Raw genomic sequence first — 16,534 nt, forward strand, 5'->3', positions numbered from 1 at the left:
TGGGCTCACTAGTTCAGGAGTGCCAGGAATCTACTGGAGAGAGTCCAAAGCAGGGCTGCGGAGATGATGAAGGGGCTGGAGCACTGCCCTGTGAGGAGAGGCTGAGGGACCTGGGGCTGTTTTGGTCTGGTGGAGAAAAGACTCAGAGGTGATCTAATCAGCATTTGTAAGTATCTGAGGGCTGGGGATCAAGAGGGAGTGGACAAACTCTTCTGAGTTGTGCCTTGGGATAGGACAAGGGGCAATGAGCATGAACTACAGTGTAGGAAGTTCCATTTCAACATAAGGAAGAACTTTTCCTGTAAGGGTCACTGAGCACTGGAACAGGCTGCCCAGGTTGGATGTGGAGTCTCCTTCTGTGGTGAATTTCAAGACTTGTGTAGATACATTCCTGTATAACCTGAGATGGATTTTATGGTCCTGCTCTGGCAGGAGTGTTGGACTCTATGTATGGAGATCCCTCCCAACCCCTAACATACTGTGATTCTGTGATGTGTGTGTGCACATAAATGTATATATGCATTTATCCATACATATGTATAAATAGCCTCTTGTCCCCCATAGAATCATAGAATCAGAGTTGGAAGGGACCGCAAGGATCATCTAGTTCCAACCCCCTTGCCATGGGCTCACCTCACACTAAATCAGGCTGTCTAGAGCCTCCTCCAGCTTGGCCTTAAACACCTTCAAGGATGGAGCCTTGACCACCTCCCTGGGCAACCCATTCTAGGATCTGCTAATTCTGACTGCAGAATTGTTTGGCAGAGGGAGGAGCTGGGCCACCCCAGGACAGGTATATCTAAGGGAAGAACAAGTCCCACAGGCTCTTAATCTGAGTGAAGCCTAGTTGTTATTTATTGTTGGAGAAATTAAGTGGCTCATCTAAAAATGGAATGTCTGAACTTTAAAGCTGCTGGCGGAAGTAAATCATTGTCACCAGACAGCGACTGTTCCAAGTCTGTCTGATCTGTTACACCCATGAGCAGCACCATCCGTCAAGGCAAGGCTCAGGAGACAGGAGTGGAAGATGACCCCCCTTTTTTTTTCTCCCCTTCCCTCTCCATCTATTTAAAGCAAAGCCTTAAAGAGGCATTTTCATAGAAAGATGCTTGTTTTGTAAATGATGGCTGGAATGTTCTCCTGCTCCTGACAGCTGGAAATCCACAGGATGTTCTTGGTGGTGAGCACAAAAGAAAAATGATACTGGAGACTTCATGCTAGGCCAGATAAATTTCTTTTTTAGTAGCTTTTTCACTTTGCAGTCATTAAGCTGAGATAGTGCAGTTGTTTTCAATAGAAACTAGTGTATTAAAATGTAGGAAATAACCAAGACCAAACTTCATGCAAAGCAATGCTGTTTCAGTCTATTGTCTTCTAAATGTTCTTTCTCTCCTTGATCATTCCATATGTATATGTTTTTAAAACAGACATTGTAATACTTTTTGGTTTACCTTTGGTTCAGCTAAGCTTGCCTGAAACTGGACAGAGTGCTTCATTTTGAGATTCAGTGTTAATAAAAATCGATGTGCATTCCTGATGCCTTGAGGTCTTGCATGTGCATGCCTCTTCTATAAATACTGTACACTATACTTCTATAAATGCTACAAATTATGGTTATTAATTGTGGCTACTACTCTACAAATAGGAAAATAAATGCAGCCCAGCTACCTTCCCTCTGAAAATAATAATTTGGAAAAAAATAATAAAGGCCTTTAGTGTGAGCAGGAAAATGCTCCCTATTTTAAGTGTGAAAATGTATCATTGTTACAGCTTTGACTCTAAAGGGCATACGAGCATGAGAACCTGGAATTTAGAAAATAAATGTATCCTAACAGTGGACTGGGGCTTTTCTTTCAGTTGTGCTAATTTTCCATCTCAGTAACCATATCTTAATTAAAATTTAGCCTTCATTTGCATTGGCCTTATTGAGCAGAAAATGAGGCCCCAAGTAAGAAAGACCTTCTACGTGTGTCAGCTAAAATCTATATTGAAAGTGACGCAGGGAGAGCGCTAAAGATCTAACAGGAAAACCTGCCTTTTGCCAAGGAAATAAGGAAATCAAGACATGCTGAAGTCTATAATTAGACTCTTCACATGGATGCTGCTCCTTAGGAAGAATTGTAGGACAATAGTATTAGCATAGTCTCCAAGGAATAGAACTAGTGCTAAATTCCAATGAGAAGTCTGCTACAGGACGACTTAATGCAGAACAGTTTTGTTGAAGCCTCCACTGAGAAGTCAGTTAAACTCCAGGAATTCGTTTGTGAACATGGGCATTGCTCACTGCTCTCATAATTTACAAACCAAGGGGAGCTTTAGCTAGTTATTACTTTAGAGTGCTTTCTGTTGTGGCATAGCTTTAAAAAGACACAAAGTAGCTGCTTTATGCACCCAAAGTCAGGGGCTGGGTGCTTGATGTTTGCATAGGCTGGTGAAAAATAATGGAGAATCCATCTAAAGTGGCTCAGTGTGGGTAGGTCAACAGCCTAAAAGTTGTACACATAGCACATTATTCCAGCTGCTAACAGGAAAAGCAAAGAACAGGAGTAAAATTAACTAGAACTTGAAGGCAGCGCTAAGGAGAGTTATGTTGATATGCCACCTACCTAACCTTGCAGACTCTACCAATATGACTTAAAGTAACATTTCTTGGGAATAATAATAATCCTTTATAATGGAAAGATGGAGGCTTGAAAAAGTATTTGTTGTGAAATTGATGTGTGTGCTTTCATACAAAGCCTGAACTACAGGATCCTTTTGTCTTCACTCCTTTGAGAGGAGTACTGTAAAAGAACCTGACCTTCTGACAGCTCCCAGACTTCTTGTTTTTCCTTGATTGGCAAGAAAATGAAGTATTTCCTGTGCAAAATAAAACGGGATGCTCACAGAAATGGGAAATCCTTATGTTTAAGTGTGTTTATGTTTAAGTTGGATCCAGCAGTTCTTTCAGCTGAGGTGGTGGTGAGGTTTTGGAGTCATCCCCTGCAAATTTTCTTTGTCAGTAGTTGTTTAATGTGAGGACTAGAGTATTATAATTGAGTTATTTCTTGATCTGGCTCTCCAGGTGCACTTAAAGCTTACCATTGATTTCAGAGCATGTAGCTTTAGATTTGTAAGACCAATAAACTGCTCATTGAGGCACCTTTCTAGTGCTCATAACTTGGTGCTGCAAGTCACCTTCCTATGGTTCTCAAGGCAACCTACAGATGGAATGATGTGAAACAGACTGCAGTTTGTGGTTCATGTATGCTTAACCAAGTCTCCATGGCAGTCTTCTCTATAGAAGAAATAGAGTTTTGTTTTTTTTTTTTCATTTTCATCCAACAGACTTGTATTGAAGAGAAAAAAAATGTTTCTCATAGGCTGAAAGGTGCAGTCTTTCATCAGTGTGCAGTATCCTTGTTCTTACTCTTGGAAAGGGCAACAGTCCTTTCTGTCCTCCAGTCCTGGGGAGCTCATGGCCTCAAACAGAGACAAGCACTCTGAAATATCTTTTAATATGATCATTCCAAATACCCAGCTCTGTGTATTTCTTCATTTAAAGACAGAATTCTGGTGTAGAGAATATTAGATTCTGAAAGAGCAAAGGCAGATTAGATTTCCTCTGCTGCTCCTGCAGACATTGATTAATTGAGACAGGCAGCATTGCTTGCTTTTAGGGAGGAAAAAAAGGTTAATGATGAACTAAGTTTTATTTTTCTGTTTTCCCCCACTGAGCATAGAAAATGCCTGTAAAAGAATATAGAAATGAGGCAGTTGGAGTTGTTGTTGTGCACAATAGAAGCACAGCTGAATATTTCACAATATCCTATGTATAGACATAAACACTATTTTCCATGGGATAGCTGGCAAGATCTGAATATAATAATGTGTGTTCCAAGTCATTCAGTGTGTTATTTGAGAGAAAAATCTGTCATTCTCCCTGGGTTGTAAAAAGGTAACACCTATGCCAACTAGTTTACTAACACTTGTTTTTATGTGTTGTATCACTAGAGTTGAAAATTGAGGCTTGGATAAGCTATCGCCAACTCTCAGCCAGATGTTGCTACTCTGGCTTGATGTTTCTAAATGGCTAGTGAAAAGTAGTGAAACTGGACATGTGCCCTCTGGGGATGTGTAGATTTTTTTCATCAGTGTCATCTGAGAAAATGAGAAATCTCTTCTATAAACATGGGAATGCAGTTGGCACTGGCCATTGTGTGGAATTCCCTGTTGTTGGTGACTGCCACCAAAGATTACAGTGTGCAGAGGTGTGTGATTAAGCATCTCTTGAATGAAGCCTATGGAACAGTCAGTACCTCCTTTACCTTGATCAAATCCAGCTTGGTTGAAGCTATGTTTTCAGATTAGAGTCACATATAGAATGTGGCAGTATGCTTTTGCAAAACATGTTCTTAAGATTTATTGTGTCATGAAATCATTAAGGTTGGAAAAGACCTCAAAGATCATCAAGTCCAACTATCAACACCACCCTGCCCAAATCCCATGACTCAAAGTGCCACGTCTGCGTGTTTTCTTTGAACACCTGCAGGGATGTTGACTGCACTCTTAGCAGCCTGTTCCAGTCTTTCAGTAAAGGAATTTTTCCTCATATCCAATCCAAGCTTTTCCTAGTGCAACTTTGAGGTCACTGCTAATTACTTGAGAGAAGAAACTGACCCCCACACCACTACAACATCCCGTCAGGTAGTTGTAGAGAGCAGTGAGATCTCAACTCAGCATCTTCTAAACCACTCCAGTTCCCTGGGCTGCTCCTTATAAGACTTGTTCTCTAGACACTTGAATCCTTTAGACTCTTATTCTCTTAGACTGCTTAAATAATGGATTGTTATCTTTTGTCCCTCTAAACCATCTAATGGGATAGTGGGGTAGTGAAGCTGAGCTTCACTTGAGCATCAGATAATTATTTGCTTCTACATCATACAAATCTGTCAGTTATTATTATTAGGGTAGATGTGCACTTAGGAAGGAATGGGACAGTAAGAGGGTCCATCAATCTGGTGTGAATTGGATTCAGCAGTAACAGCCCAATGTATGTAATAGGTGCAAAGCTCTTGTTTTGCTCCTGTTTAGTGACATTGGTAGCCTTTCTGTTAACCTCTCTCAAGATGCCTGGTTTACTTTCTGGAAACTATTCTTTTTTTGGGGGAAGAGTTTTCCCTGTATTGGCTTATAGCACTTTTAGAATAGAAGAGAATCAACCAGGTTGGAAGAGACCTCCAAGATCATCCAGGCCAACCTAGCACCCAGCCCTATTCAGTCATCTAGACCATGGCACTAAGTGCCTTGTCCAGTCATTTTTAAATGCCTCCAGGGCTGGTTACTCCACCACCTCCCTGGGCAGCCCATTCCAATGCCAATCACTCTCTCTGGCAACAACTTCCTCCTAACATCCAGCCTGTACCTTCCCCAGCACAACTTGAGACTGTGTCCCCTTGTTCTGTTGCTGGTTGCCTGGCAGAAGAGACCAACCCCCACCTGGCTACAGCCTACTTTCAAGTAGCTGTAGAGAGCACTGAGGTCCCCCCTGAGCCTCCTCTTCTGCAGGCTAAACAACCCCAGCTCCCTCAGCCTCTCCTCATAGGGTTTGTGTTCCAGGCCCCTCACCACCTTTGTTGCCCTTCTCTGGACATGTTCCAGCACCTCAACATCTCTCTTGAATTGAAGGGCTCAGAACTGGACACAGGACTCAAGGTGTGGCCTGACCAGTGCTGAGTACAGGGGAAGAATAACCTCCCTTGCCCTACTGGCCACACTGTTCCTGATGCAGGCCAGGATGCCATTGGCTCTCTTGGCCACCTGGACAAACTGCTGCCTCATCTTCAGCCTACTATCCACCAGTACTCCATGGTCCCTTTCTTCCTGTGAAGAAGAATAGTAGACTATAGCTAGTTGATACATCACAACTTCTAAAACTCCAAAGTTTAGGTAACATTGTGTTATTCCTGAATCCATTTAACATGTTGTGTATATACTGATGTGACAGTTAACAGCAGGATGTTTTCAATGTGATGGCTTTAATTTATATGCTTTGAGAGATACACCCTTTGTAAAACTACTTTATAAATACAGTGCTGTGGGTTTACACAGTAAATGCATGTCAGTATCTTCTAGTTCAATGCTTTTCTCCAAGTCCCCTAAAAGTTGTTTTCCGTCAAAGGTATTAAATTCAATCAGTAGTAGTTTCAGGAGTGCCAGCTTGTGCATAACAAAGCATTTGAAATCTAGTTTTATCTTGACAGATGCTGGAATTAGGTCTCTTCCAGCATGTGAATAGTGTCGACAGCAAAATTTACAACTCCAAGTCCAAGCTAACATATACTTTTGAGGGAATGTTTGTGTTACAGGCTGATAGTTTTGTCTGGCTCCCCTGGCTTTCTAAACCACTGGTGGGGTGATAACGTGGTGGTGTGATGGTCTAGTGGGCTCTCGTCTCCAGCATTTACTCTTTGTTTGAGGAACATAAATTCTGTTCCAGGTTGGCTTGTGTTATCTTTCTTGTAACAGTGGATTTATTTTGTGAAAGTGGCTCCAATCTGTGTTTTTCTATATCCCTTTTTTCCCTTCTTTCTTTGTCCTGGCTCCAAATCCTGCAGCCCACAAGTCCAACACATCATCTTAGGGGGAAGGTCAGGAAGACCATGAAGTTACTGTGTGCATGTCCAGTGATGCTGTGGAATGAAGTAGATTCACTCCAAGGGCTCCCTGCTTTGCTGGGCTCTTGCTTGGTTTACGTTGGATGACAGGAAATGGCCCTAAGTTGTGCCAGAACAGGTTTAGGTTGGGTAGGTTGGGAACAGGATGCCCAAGGAATTGGAGGTGTTTAAAAGACTTGTAGCTGTGTTGCTGAGGGACATGGTTTGGTGGTGGATTTGGCAGCACTGGGTTAACAGTTGGACTTGATGATCTCAAAGGTCTTTTCCAGCCTAATGATGCTGTGATTCTGTTTATGAGAACAGTTGTCCAAGGCGAACCCACTGCAAAGTTTCCTTGTGTTAGAGCTCAGTACTTGGCTCAAAAAAGATCATGTGAGGTATGTTCCTTTTCTGGGTTTCACTTTGGAAAACAAGTGCTGGTTTTATCTTGCTATTGTATTCTAATTTTTGCCATCACTGACAGCATCCATGAGTACTTTTCTATTAATTCCCAAATGTTCATTATATTTGTGTGTTTCTTATAGTGTACAGTCATTTGTGTTTATTGTTTTTTATTTAACACTTCTTCCTGCTCTGCTACTTGCAGCAGTATTTGATTTATTTCTGTGATTAATTCTTATCTCTTTCAAATCCTTGGACCCTTTAAAAAAGAAGAAAGAAATCCTAACAATAATAGTAGCATTCAAACTCCTTTAGCTTCATTTTGTTCCAGTGCAGTGGTGGATATTCCAAATTCTCCATGGTAATAGAGAAGTATTTCAGAAGTAAATACCTTGCCAGATCTTTGCATTTTCATTACAATTATTGCTGAGGAGAAGGAGTAGTTTATCTGCCATAGGCTTTGTAGCTCTTGAACATGGATGTTTAAAGCTGATGCAAATCAGTGTTCTCTTTTCATTGGGAGTTTAGTACTGAAACAGAGCAATTTTTTAAGAAGCAAAGAACTTTTATTAGGAAAAACATCACTGGCATCTCCTTGGTAAGCGAGTGGTGCAATGCATCCCTGTGGTTTCTTGCAGGCACAACAGAGAGATCTTCTCTACTTGGCCTATTTTGTTCCTCATGGATTATGTGTGTTGGCTGTTATCTAATTGCATGGTACATTCATAACCCTTCTGTTCAAGGTCATAAGTAACCAGGTTGGGACTGTCTGTAGCCTTGCTGCCATGAAAAGTGCACAGAGAAAAAGGACCTGAGCGTTTGGCTACTTTGAGGACAAGTAATTAACCACAGATTTTTATTTATTGAAATCAGTTCAGAATTTCTTTCTTCTGCTTTGTTTACCTGCCCAAGTGCTAGTATTGGGCAGGCATCTCAGCTTTGGTGAGGCCACACCTCAAGTATTGTGTTCAGTTTTGGGCACCGCACAATACAAGGGAGGTGTGGAAGTGCTGGAGCGGGTCCAGAGAAGGGCAGCAAAACTGGGGAAGGGCTTGGAGAATAAGCCCTATGAGGAGTGACTGAGGGAGCTGGGGATGGTTAGTTTGAGGAAGAGGAGGCTGAGGGGAGACCTCATTGGGGTAAGGCTGGTGCTGGTCTCTTCTCATAGGTAACTGGAGACAGAACAAAGGGAAATGGTCTCAAGCTGAGAGGCTGGGGAGTTTTAGATTGGACATTAGGAAAGTGTTTCATGGAGAGAGTGGTCAGGCACTGGAATGAGCTGCCCAGGGAGGTGGTGGAGTCACCAACCCTGGATGTGTCTAAGGGTTGTTTGGATGTGGTGCTTAAGGATATAGTTTAAGGTGAATCTTGTAGAGTAGGGATAGAGGTTGGACTTGGTGGTCCTGAGGGTATTTTCCAACTTGAATGATTCTGTGATCTCCCCTCTTTGTTTTCACAAATCACATCTGGCCTCACGTGCAAACGAAAACATAATTTGCTGCTTCTGAACAGTTCTGCCTGATTTTAGTGGTGCAAGCAAGGGTTTGTGCCTACCCTGAGAATGTTATGAAAATGAGGGCTGGAAGTTTTTTTTGGTGGTTAGCTAAGACACAGTCAAGTTGCAGTAACAAGAACATATCTTTGCCTGCAATAAAGTTGTATGTTTATTTTGTTTAAATTCCTTACTTAACGGCCTAACTGAGCTTCTGCTACAGCCTGAATTTAGAATCAGCAGCGCTAGCAGTGATGTTTTGATATCCATTTGTTCTACCTTGATAATTTATGGAATAAACACACTGCCTTTCCAAAAGAAATAGCTTTTGTTTTAGGTTAATCTAAGCTTACTCAGTCAAAAAATACTTCTTAGTGAGTAAAGGGTAGGAATGAGTGCAGCACTGTACTTGACTGGGCTGATTACTGAATATTTCCAATTAAAGCTATTCATTAAGTAAACCCACAAAAGAAGTAGTCTAGTAAAAAGTATTTCAGGAGCTTTCATCTCCACTGAGATTATTTGCCTGCATCAGTTGAAAAACATTCACCACCGTTTGCTGTTAAGAAATTAAGTTGCTTGGAGCTACTCATTATGTTATGGCTACTTAATGTTTAAACACCAATTGATGTAATTAGAGGGGATTAATTCTGAAGAAATTATGTATGATGGCTAATTTGACATTTAAGGCTTCCTTAATTGCTAAGATAATTTCTTCTTCACAGTGAAATTGAAAAACATGAGTTATAATAATCATTAATGGAGTAAACCCATCTCCATTCCCTTTCAGAATAGGAGCAGCTACCAAGTTCTGCCTGCAAGGCAGTGGAGACTTATGAGACTTAAGCAGCTATGGCTGGAACAAGTGTAATGATGTAAAGCAGAGTGTATGGAGTTTCCTATGTTTGGATTCACTTAAGTGAATCCATTATTATTTTTTAAAATTAAGCTTCTTTCTTCAACAAAGTTTGATGTGCAGTACTGGCTGCATAAAATTAGGCATGGTGGTGGAGAAAAAGGAAGTAATATTTCATGCAGTTTTGAGAGTTGAGCCTAGGTGAGAACATCACAGGTTTGTCATGTATGTGTGTCCCTGTATCAGCTAAGCATATGGAATAATATCTAAGTAAAGGAAAAGGAATTGGTTCTTTGTATGCTTAGGAATTTTCATGTTGATGGATTGTATTTCATTTGAGAGATCCTTTTAGGTAGCTAAGTATTTCAGTCCAAGTGGCAGTAGCAACTGCAGAAGGTCTTAGATGTAGCAGCATGCATCACTATGTAGTGATAGCCAAGAAATGGAGATAATCATCCTGTTGTCACCTTTGGAGATTTCTTTAGGAGGGCCCAGGGAGTGGTCATCCATGGAGTTAAATCCAGTTGGTGGCAGGTCACCAGTGGTGTTCCTCAAGGATCTGCGTTGAGACCACTTCTTTTTAACACCTTTATTGATGACCTTGATTCAGGCATATAGAGTATCAGCAGTTAAGGTTGTAGATGCCACCGAATTAGGTGGCAGTGTTGACTTGAGTGAGGGTAGAGAGGCTCTTCAGAGGGATTTGGATAGGCTTAGATCAATGGGTCAACATTAATGGCATGAGTTTCAGCAAGGGCAAATGCCAGCTCCTGCACTTGGGTCACAGCAGCCCCAAGCAATGCTACAGGCTTGGGGCAGTGTGGCTGGAGAGCTGCCTGGGAGAAAGGGATATGGGGGTTATAATAGACAGGAGCTGAATATGAGCCAGAAGTGTCCAGCAGGAGTAGGGAGGTGATTGAGCAACTCTGATTAGCAGGATGTTCATAGAATCAACCAGGTTGGAAGAGACCTCCAAGATCATCCACTCCAACCTAGCACCCAGCCCTGTCCAGTCAAGTAGACCATGGCACTAAGTGCCTCATCCAGGCTTTTCTTGGACACCTCCAGGGACAGCGACTCCACCACCTCCCTGGGCAGCCCATTCCAATGCCAATCACTCTCTCTGGCAAGAACTTCCTCCTAACATCCAGCCTATACTTCCCCTGGCACAACTTGAGACTGTGTCCCCTTGTTCTACTGCTGGTTGCCTGGGAGAAGAGACCAACCCCCACCTGGCTACAGCCTTCCTTCAGGTAGTTGTAGACAGCAATGAGGTTTGCCCTGAGCCTCCTCCTCTGCAGGCTAACAACCCCAGCTCCCTCAGCCTCTCCTCATCTTCCTGTTTTCAGAGCCATAGTTCAGTTGTGTTCTGGTCAGCTTCATGGGATTACTCATTTCTTAGGGGCAATGGAGTTTTTCTTCTTCAGCTTGCTGTCGACAAGTGCTTTTTTAAAAGTAATGCTCTTAGAAGGTCATTCGACTTTGGAGGGTTATTCACTTTGTTAGCCCAAACACTAAAACCTTGTGTCCATGGCTTCTGATTAGTGACACTTTAATAAAGTCATTTGAAGTTCAGTGGACTGAATTTTCCACCTTTTCTGCTGTTTCTATGGCCACAAGGAAGCAACCTGCATTCAATCTTTTAAATGCAAATCTGCTAAAAGTTACTGTGCAATTTTGTGTAGCGGACGTCTTCCTGGGTTACAAAAAGTGCCTTTTCTTTTTTCATCTTTAAACAGCTACAGCAGTGGCTTTTCTGATTTTCTCCCCTCTTTCTTTCTAGTGATGTGACAGCAATTGACTAGACTTGGGTCTTTTGGGATAACAAAGGATTGAGAAATATCTTAAAGGTTTTTATTGCTGCACTTCTTGGCTAAGCCAGGGCAGACAAAGGCCTTTCCACTTGATTAGATAATAAGGCAAACGTGGGTCTTGAGTGAAAAATATCTTTGCATTCTGCTCTTCTTTTTCTTCTAACCAAAAAAAAAAAACCAAATCCCAAAACAAGGAGGGGGGTGGGGAATAGAGAAAACTATGCCTAATCAGCCACAATTAAATCTTTCATGGGGAACTCGCTTTGGAGGAATTAATGCATTTCGTATTGCCTAACAACTCGAGTGAACATTAACAACATGTGAGAACTGAGGGGAAGAAAAATTATGGCTGTCTTCAGTTTTGGTTCTCAAGGAACAGGGAAGGGGCAGGTCATTGACTTGATTTTCATGGGAAGATTGACTCTGGAGCGCTCGCATATCCAGGAGCGAAGCAAGGGAGTATTGACAGCTGGGCTCTGGGGAGGGGAGCATGCAGGGGCAGCGATTGCTCCATGGCTTGTTGGGGAAAAACAAGGGAAGATGGAAAACAAAGCCCAGAGAGGGAACAGTAGCTGCAGTGTGCCATGGCAGAGGGGCTGCTTCTCCTCAATGGTGGATATGTATTGTGGTAGAGAAATATCAGTATAATGAAGAGGGCTGCACTTAAGTGAGAAATAGTTTGCTCTTAAAGAATCAGAAGAAGTGGTACTGCTCTCTTCAATACACATGGGGAAGGGTACAGAAGGTGCTCATCCAGCCTTTTCATCCTAATTGCTGCTAAAGAGCAGCTTGTGCAAAAGAAATCCAGGAATCCAGACATGGTTTTCCAAGATTTCCTGTTAAGTGCTACAGGCTAAGAATGATAACTAAAGGGCTTTTTAATTAGTATTTCATAGAGTTCTTTCTTGAAGCACCTCATGTTGTGCTCATGTTCTGTGATTTAAACTTCCCTCAACACTGAGATGTGCTCACATGAATATGCCAGTCCCTTCCGTCTGCCACTGCCCCATGCCCAGGCACGCAGACAGACCCTTATGCATGCCTGGTAAGGTGGGTGTTCATGCAATCTCTTCACCCTTTCTCCTCTTTGGGAAACGTGCCCATCCTATCCTCTACTTGTTGTGCAACCTACTGCTGCTCCCATGCACAGCCCAAACCTTTTCTTCTGCTGCCCTCCACTCATGCATGCTTATTCCCAAAATGGTCACAGCCCTATTCACTTGCCTACAAGACCTTGAGTTATCATTTGTCTCTTTTCATCTGATTAATCTCTTGTCTTTTTTATCCCTTCCTCTGCCATCGTTTCCCACCCTTGCTGGATGCCAGCAGCTTTTCCTCCAGACAGGTTGCCTTCTAATGCAGTGATTTTTAACCAACTCCTTTCCCAGGAAGCTTTTGGTCCTTTTTTTGGGCATCACAGGCATGAAACAGGATGGTTATTCAAAGTAAAGAGTGTTTAAGAAGGCAAAAGTGAAGTTGCAATATGTTAAAGCCTAATTTCATAAACTGTTAAAATAACTCAACTCAAGCAAATTCAAATTGTATGTTGCTTTGGAGGTAAAGGAAGCATGACAAGAGCCATTACACACAAGTTTGATGGGCCTCTGAGCAACCTGATCCTTGATCTAGTTCAAGATGCCCCTGCTTACTGCTGGAAGGTTGGACTAGGTAGCCCTTAAAGGTTCCTTCCAACCCAGTGCATACCATGCTTCTGTGAAGTGTGGCTCTTAACTGGTGTCTGAGATAAGGCTCCTCTTGGTCCTTAAAGTTCTTACCTTGGTGTCCAGGCTTTTGTCTGGGCTCTGGAAGGTGAGTACCAACTCTTTCCACAAGGTTCCACACTTGGCTGTGTACCTTCCAGTCTTAAAGGTTTCACCACTAAAAGCTCGGAAGATGGTCTGAGAGCTGCAGAAGCTCCCCTGTGGGGATAGACTGTGAGAGCTGGAGCTGTTTGGCCTGGAGAAAAGAAGACTCTGGGAAAACCTTACAGCAGTCCTACAGAGGCCTACAAGAGAGCTGGGAAGGGACTTTTTACAGGGCCTTGTAGTGCTAGGAGGAGAGGGAATGGATTGAAGCTTGAGGAGATGCATTTAGACTGGAAATTAAGAAGAAATTCTTCACAGTGAGGGTGGTGAGACACTGGAACAAGTTGCCCAGGAAGGTCATGGGATGCCCCTCCCTGGAGGTGTTCAAGCCCAGGCTGGATGAGTCCTTGAGCAACCAGGCCTAGTGGAAGGTGTCCATGTTCATGGCAGGGGGCCTGGAAATAGATGATCATAGAATCAACCAGGTTGGAAGAGACCTCCAAGATCATCCAGTCCAACCTATCACCCAAGCTGGTGAGGGGCCTGGAGCACAAATCCTATGAGGAGAGGTTGAGGGAGCTGGGCCTATTTAGCCTGGAGAAGAGGAGGCTCAGGGGTGATCTTATTACTGTCTACAACTACCTGAAGGGGCATTGTAGCCAGGTGGGGGATGGCCTCTTCTCCCAGGTAACCAGCAATAGAACAAGGGGACACAGTCTCAAGTTGTGCCAGGGTAGGTATAGGCTGGATATTAGGAAGAAGTTCTTCACAGAGAGAGTGATTTCCTATTGGAATGGGCTGCCCAGGGAGGTGGTGGAGGCACCATCCCTGGAGGTGTTCAAGAAAAGCCTGGATGAGGCACTTAGTGCCATGGTCTAGTTGATTGGATTGGGTGAGGTGCTAGGTTGGAGTGGATGATCTTGGAGGTCTCTTCCAACCTGGTTGATTCTATGATCCCCCAGCCCTATCCAGTCAACTAGACCATGGCACTAAGTGCCTCATCCAGTCTTGTCTTGAACACCTCCAGGGACGGTGCCTGCACCACCTCCCTGGGCAGCCCATTCCAATGAGAAATCACTCTCTCTGTGAAGAACTTCCTCCTAACATCCAGCCTATACTTTCCCCAGCACAACTTGAGACTGTGTCCCCTTGTTCTATTGCTGGTTGCCTGGGAGAAGAGGCCAACCCCCACCTGTCTACAATGTCCCTTCAGGTAGTTGTACACCTCATCTTTAAGGTCCCTCCCAACTGAAACCATTCTGTGAGCTTATGAATCTGAACAGCAAACATGCAAATAGATTTCTTTTTTTTGGAGCTGTTCCTGCATCAGACCCTTTTGTAACATGCACTATGGGATTCCCAGTGCTGGGGGCTGTGACTCCACAGGTGATGACAACACAAGTGCAACCATCATAGTTTTATCTTGTAGCCACATTTTAATTCTTCTGAATTGCCCATGGTGGACTTGTGAATCTATTTTGAGATTCACAAGCCAGTGAAAAAGTCTGCATGTAAAGTTTGGATGTGTATATGACGTTGTTCTGGAATATGCTACCTCCTTTTTCTCTCATTGCAATACTCACTGCTGTTTTATTTGAGTTTTTTTGTGCTTTGTTTTGTTTTTATTTGTAGAGTGGGGTGTTTTTTGTGTGTGTGTCTTTTTATTTTCATTAATTACTTATCTTATTTTGTGTAGTTTGATTTTTTTCTTTTTGTTCTGAGCTCTTCTGTTGTTAATCAGCTGAGTTTTCCTTTTTCTTTAGAGAGCCAAAGTCCATGCCCATGGCCTTGGTGATTCTTTCATTTCCAGCAGTTGCTCTGAATGTGAGCTGTTCTCTGCAATGGCATATAACTGCTATCCAAAGCAAAGTCCTCAGTTTTTGGATGCTGGCTGAAAGCAAACCAACCCACGCTCCCCAGCATCCAAAAAACCCTGGGGTTAGTGCTGCACAAAGATCACTATGGGAAGTGGCTGAGGGTTGGAGTTCCTTTTTTTACCGCTGCCTTTTATCTGAAGCCCCGCTTTGCTGGAGCTTTAGAAGTCAAATGAGCAGAAGAAATGCAGTAGATGATTTGAGATGTGTGTGGGAAGAATGGAAGCTGAAAGGTTGGCTTTCTGAAGGGCTTCGCTCAGTTCCTGCCTGCCCAAAGACCGCAGGGAGGTTATTCTTCCTGATGGCATCTCTGTGGCAAAATAATTGCCTTGAGGATGCTGCTGTGGAAAAACAATTATTTCAAATTATCTTTGTTTAATGGAAGGTTTAAAAAAAAAGCCCAAAACAAGGCAGCACAAGTAGGGAATTGTTTTGGATAAATCTATGTGCTTTGTGGGTAATTTAATAATCCTGACTGGCATCATTAAAATAAAACAACAGCATGGATTCGTAAACATAATGGCTGGAAATAAGATGCTGTATTTCACCGAGAGACAGTTATGAGTGCTTTGCTAGCTCCTTGGTCTGGGTGGAAATGGAGATCTATCCTTATATGAGGAGGTGAAGTGATGCAAATAATGGAGAGAGATCAGGTGTTAGGAGGTCTTGGTGCACTGGAAGTTCAAGGCAACCTTGTGGGCACTGCAGAAATGGGACTTAGAATCATAGAATCAACCAGGTTGGAAGAGACCTCCAAGATCATCCAGTCAAACCTAGCACCCAGCCTTGTCCAATCAACTAGAACATGGCTCTAAGTGCCTCATCCAGTCTTTTGTTTGAACATCTCTAGGGATGTGGACTCTGGCAGCAAGTGACTCTGCCTGCCTGAGGTAACTCTTAACAGGCTGTCTGTCAGGGATCTGCAAGCCTGAGTGCCATGGTGACATGTTGCACTCTGTGGCACTCATCAGATCAAATGCTGTCTTCATCTGAGACCTACAGTGCCTTAATTGCTTAGTCCTGGAAGTACTTCCAGCTCTAATTGATCTGATCTGTAATCTCATCACCTTGCCCGACAGATGATCTGTTTTTAGCTGAAGTGTGGGACAGCAACCTGCACGTCCCTGCAAGCTGATGCTGTCAGGTCGCTGCTGCTCACAGCACTTCTATAGCTGTGTTCTTCCTGCCGGGCAGCTCATTTCCTTTCTAACCCAGGGAAAAGAATTGACTGAAAAAGGAACAACGGGGCAGGAGAAGATGTCATTTGAGCATTCAGAGAGAACTGCATGTTATTGCTACTCATTCAAGCAAAAACAGAAATCCCCTTTCATTGAATTTGAGCTCGTGTATTGAGATGTCAAATCACGGTGCTGTGTGTTGCAGATAAATGAAATGTAGTGACATTGCATTAAGTACAGCAACATCTGTAAAGAACTGAAGGCAGAAAAAGATGAAAAAATCATTCTTGCTAATGAGTATTTCTGCAGGCAACTGCCATTTCAATTCTAGAGCTGTTTTGTAGCATAGCATTATGGCTGTTATCCAGTGTACTTCTTAAGTTGTAGCTCTTTTGTCTGAAGCTAACTGAAAAATTCTGCTTAGTTAGTGAAATTATTCCGACAGAGGAGTATGATGGAAAGTTGTCCCTAGACTGTG

The 16,534-nt window shown here is 42.9% G+C and overlaps 1 protein-coding gene across 2 annotated transcripts in view; it reads left to right on the plus strand.

Annotated features, from left to right (window-relative positions):
* The window catches only part of FAT4 (FAT atypical cadherin 4), a 192,244-nt gene that overhangs the window by 18,776 nt on the left and 156,934 nt on the right, over nucleotides 1-16,534 (plus strand). The gene's annotated exons all lie outside the window — the stretch shown is intronic.

This window comes from Pogoniulus pusillus, chromosome 10, assembly GCF_015220805.1.
Source record: "Pogoniulus pusillus isolate bPogPus1 chromosome 10, bPogPus1.pri, whole genome shotgun sequence".
NCBI lineage: Eukaryota > Metazoa > Chordata > Aves > Piciformes > Lybiidae > Pogoniulus > Pogoniulus pusillus.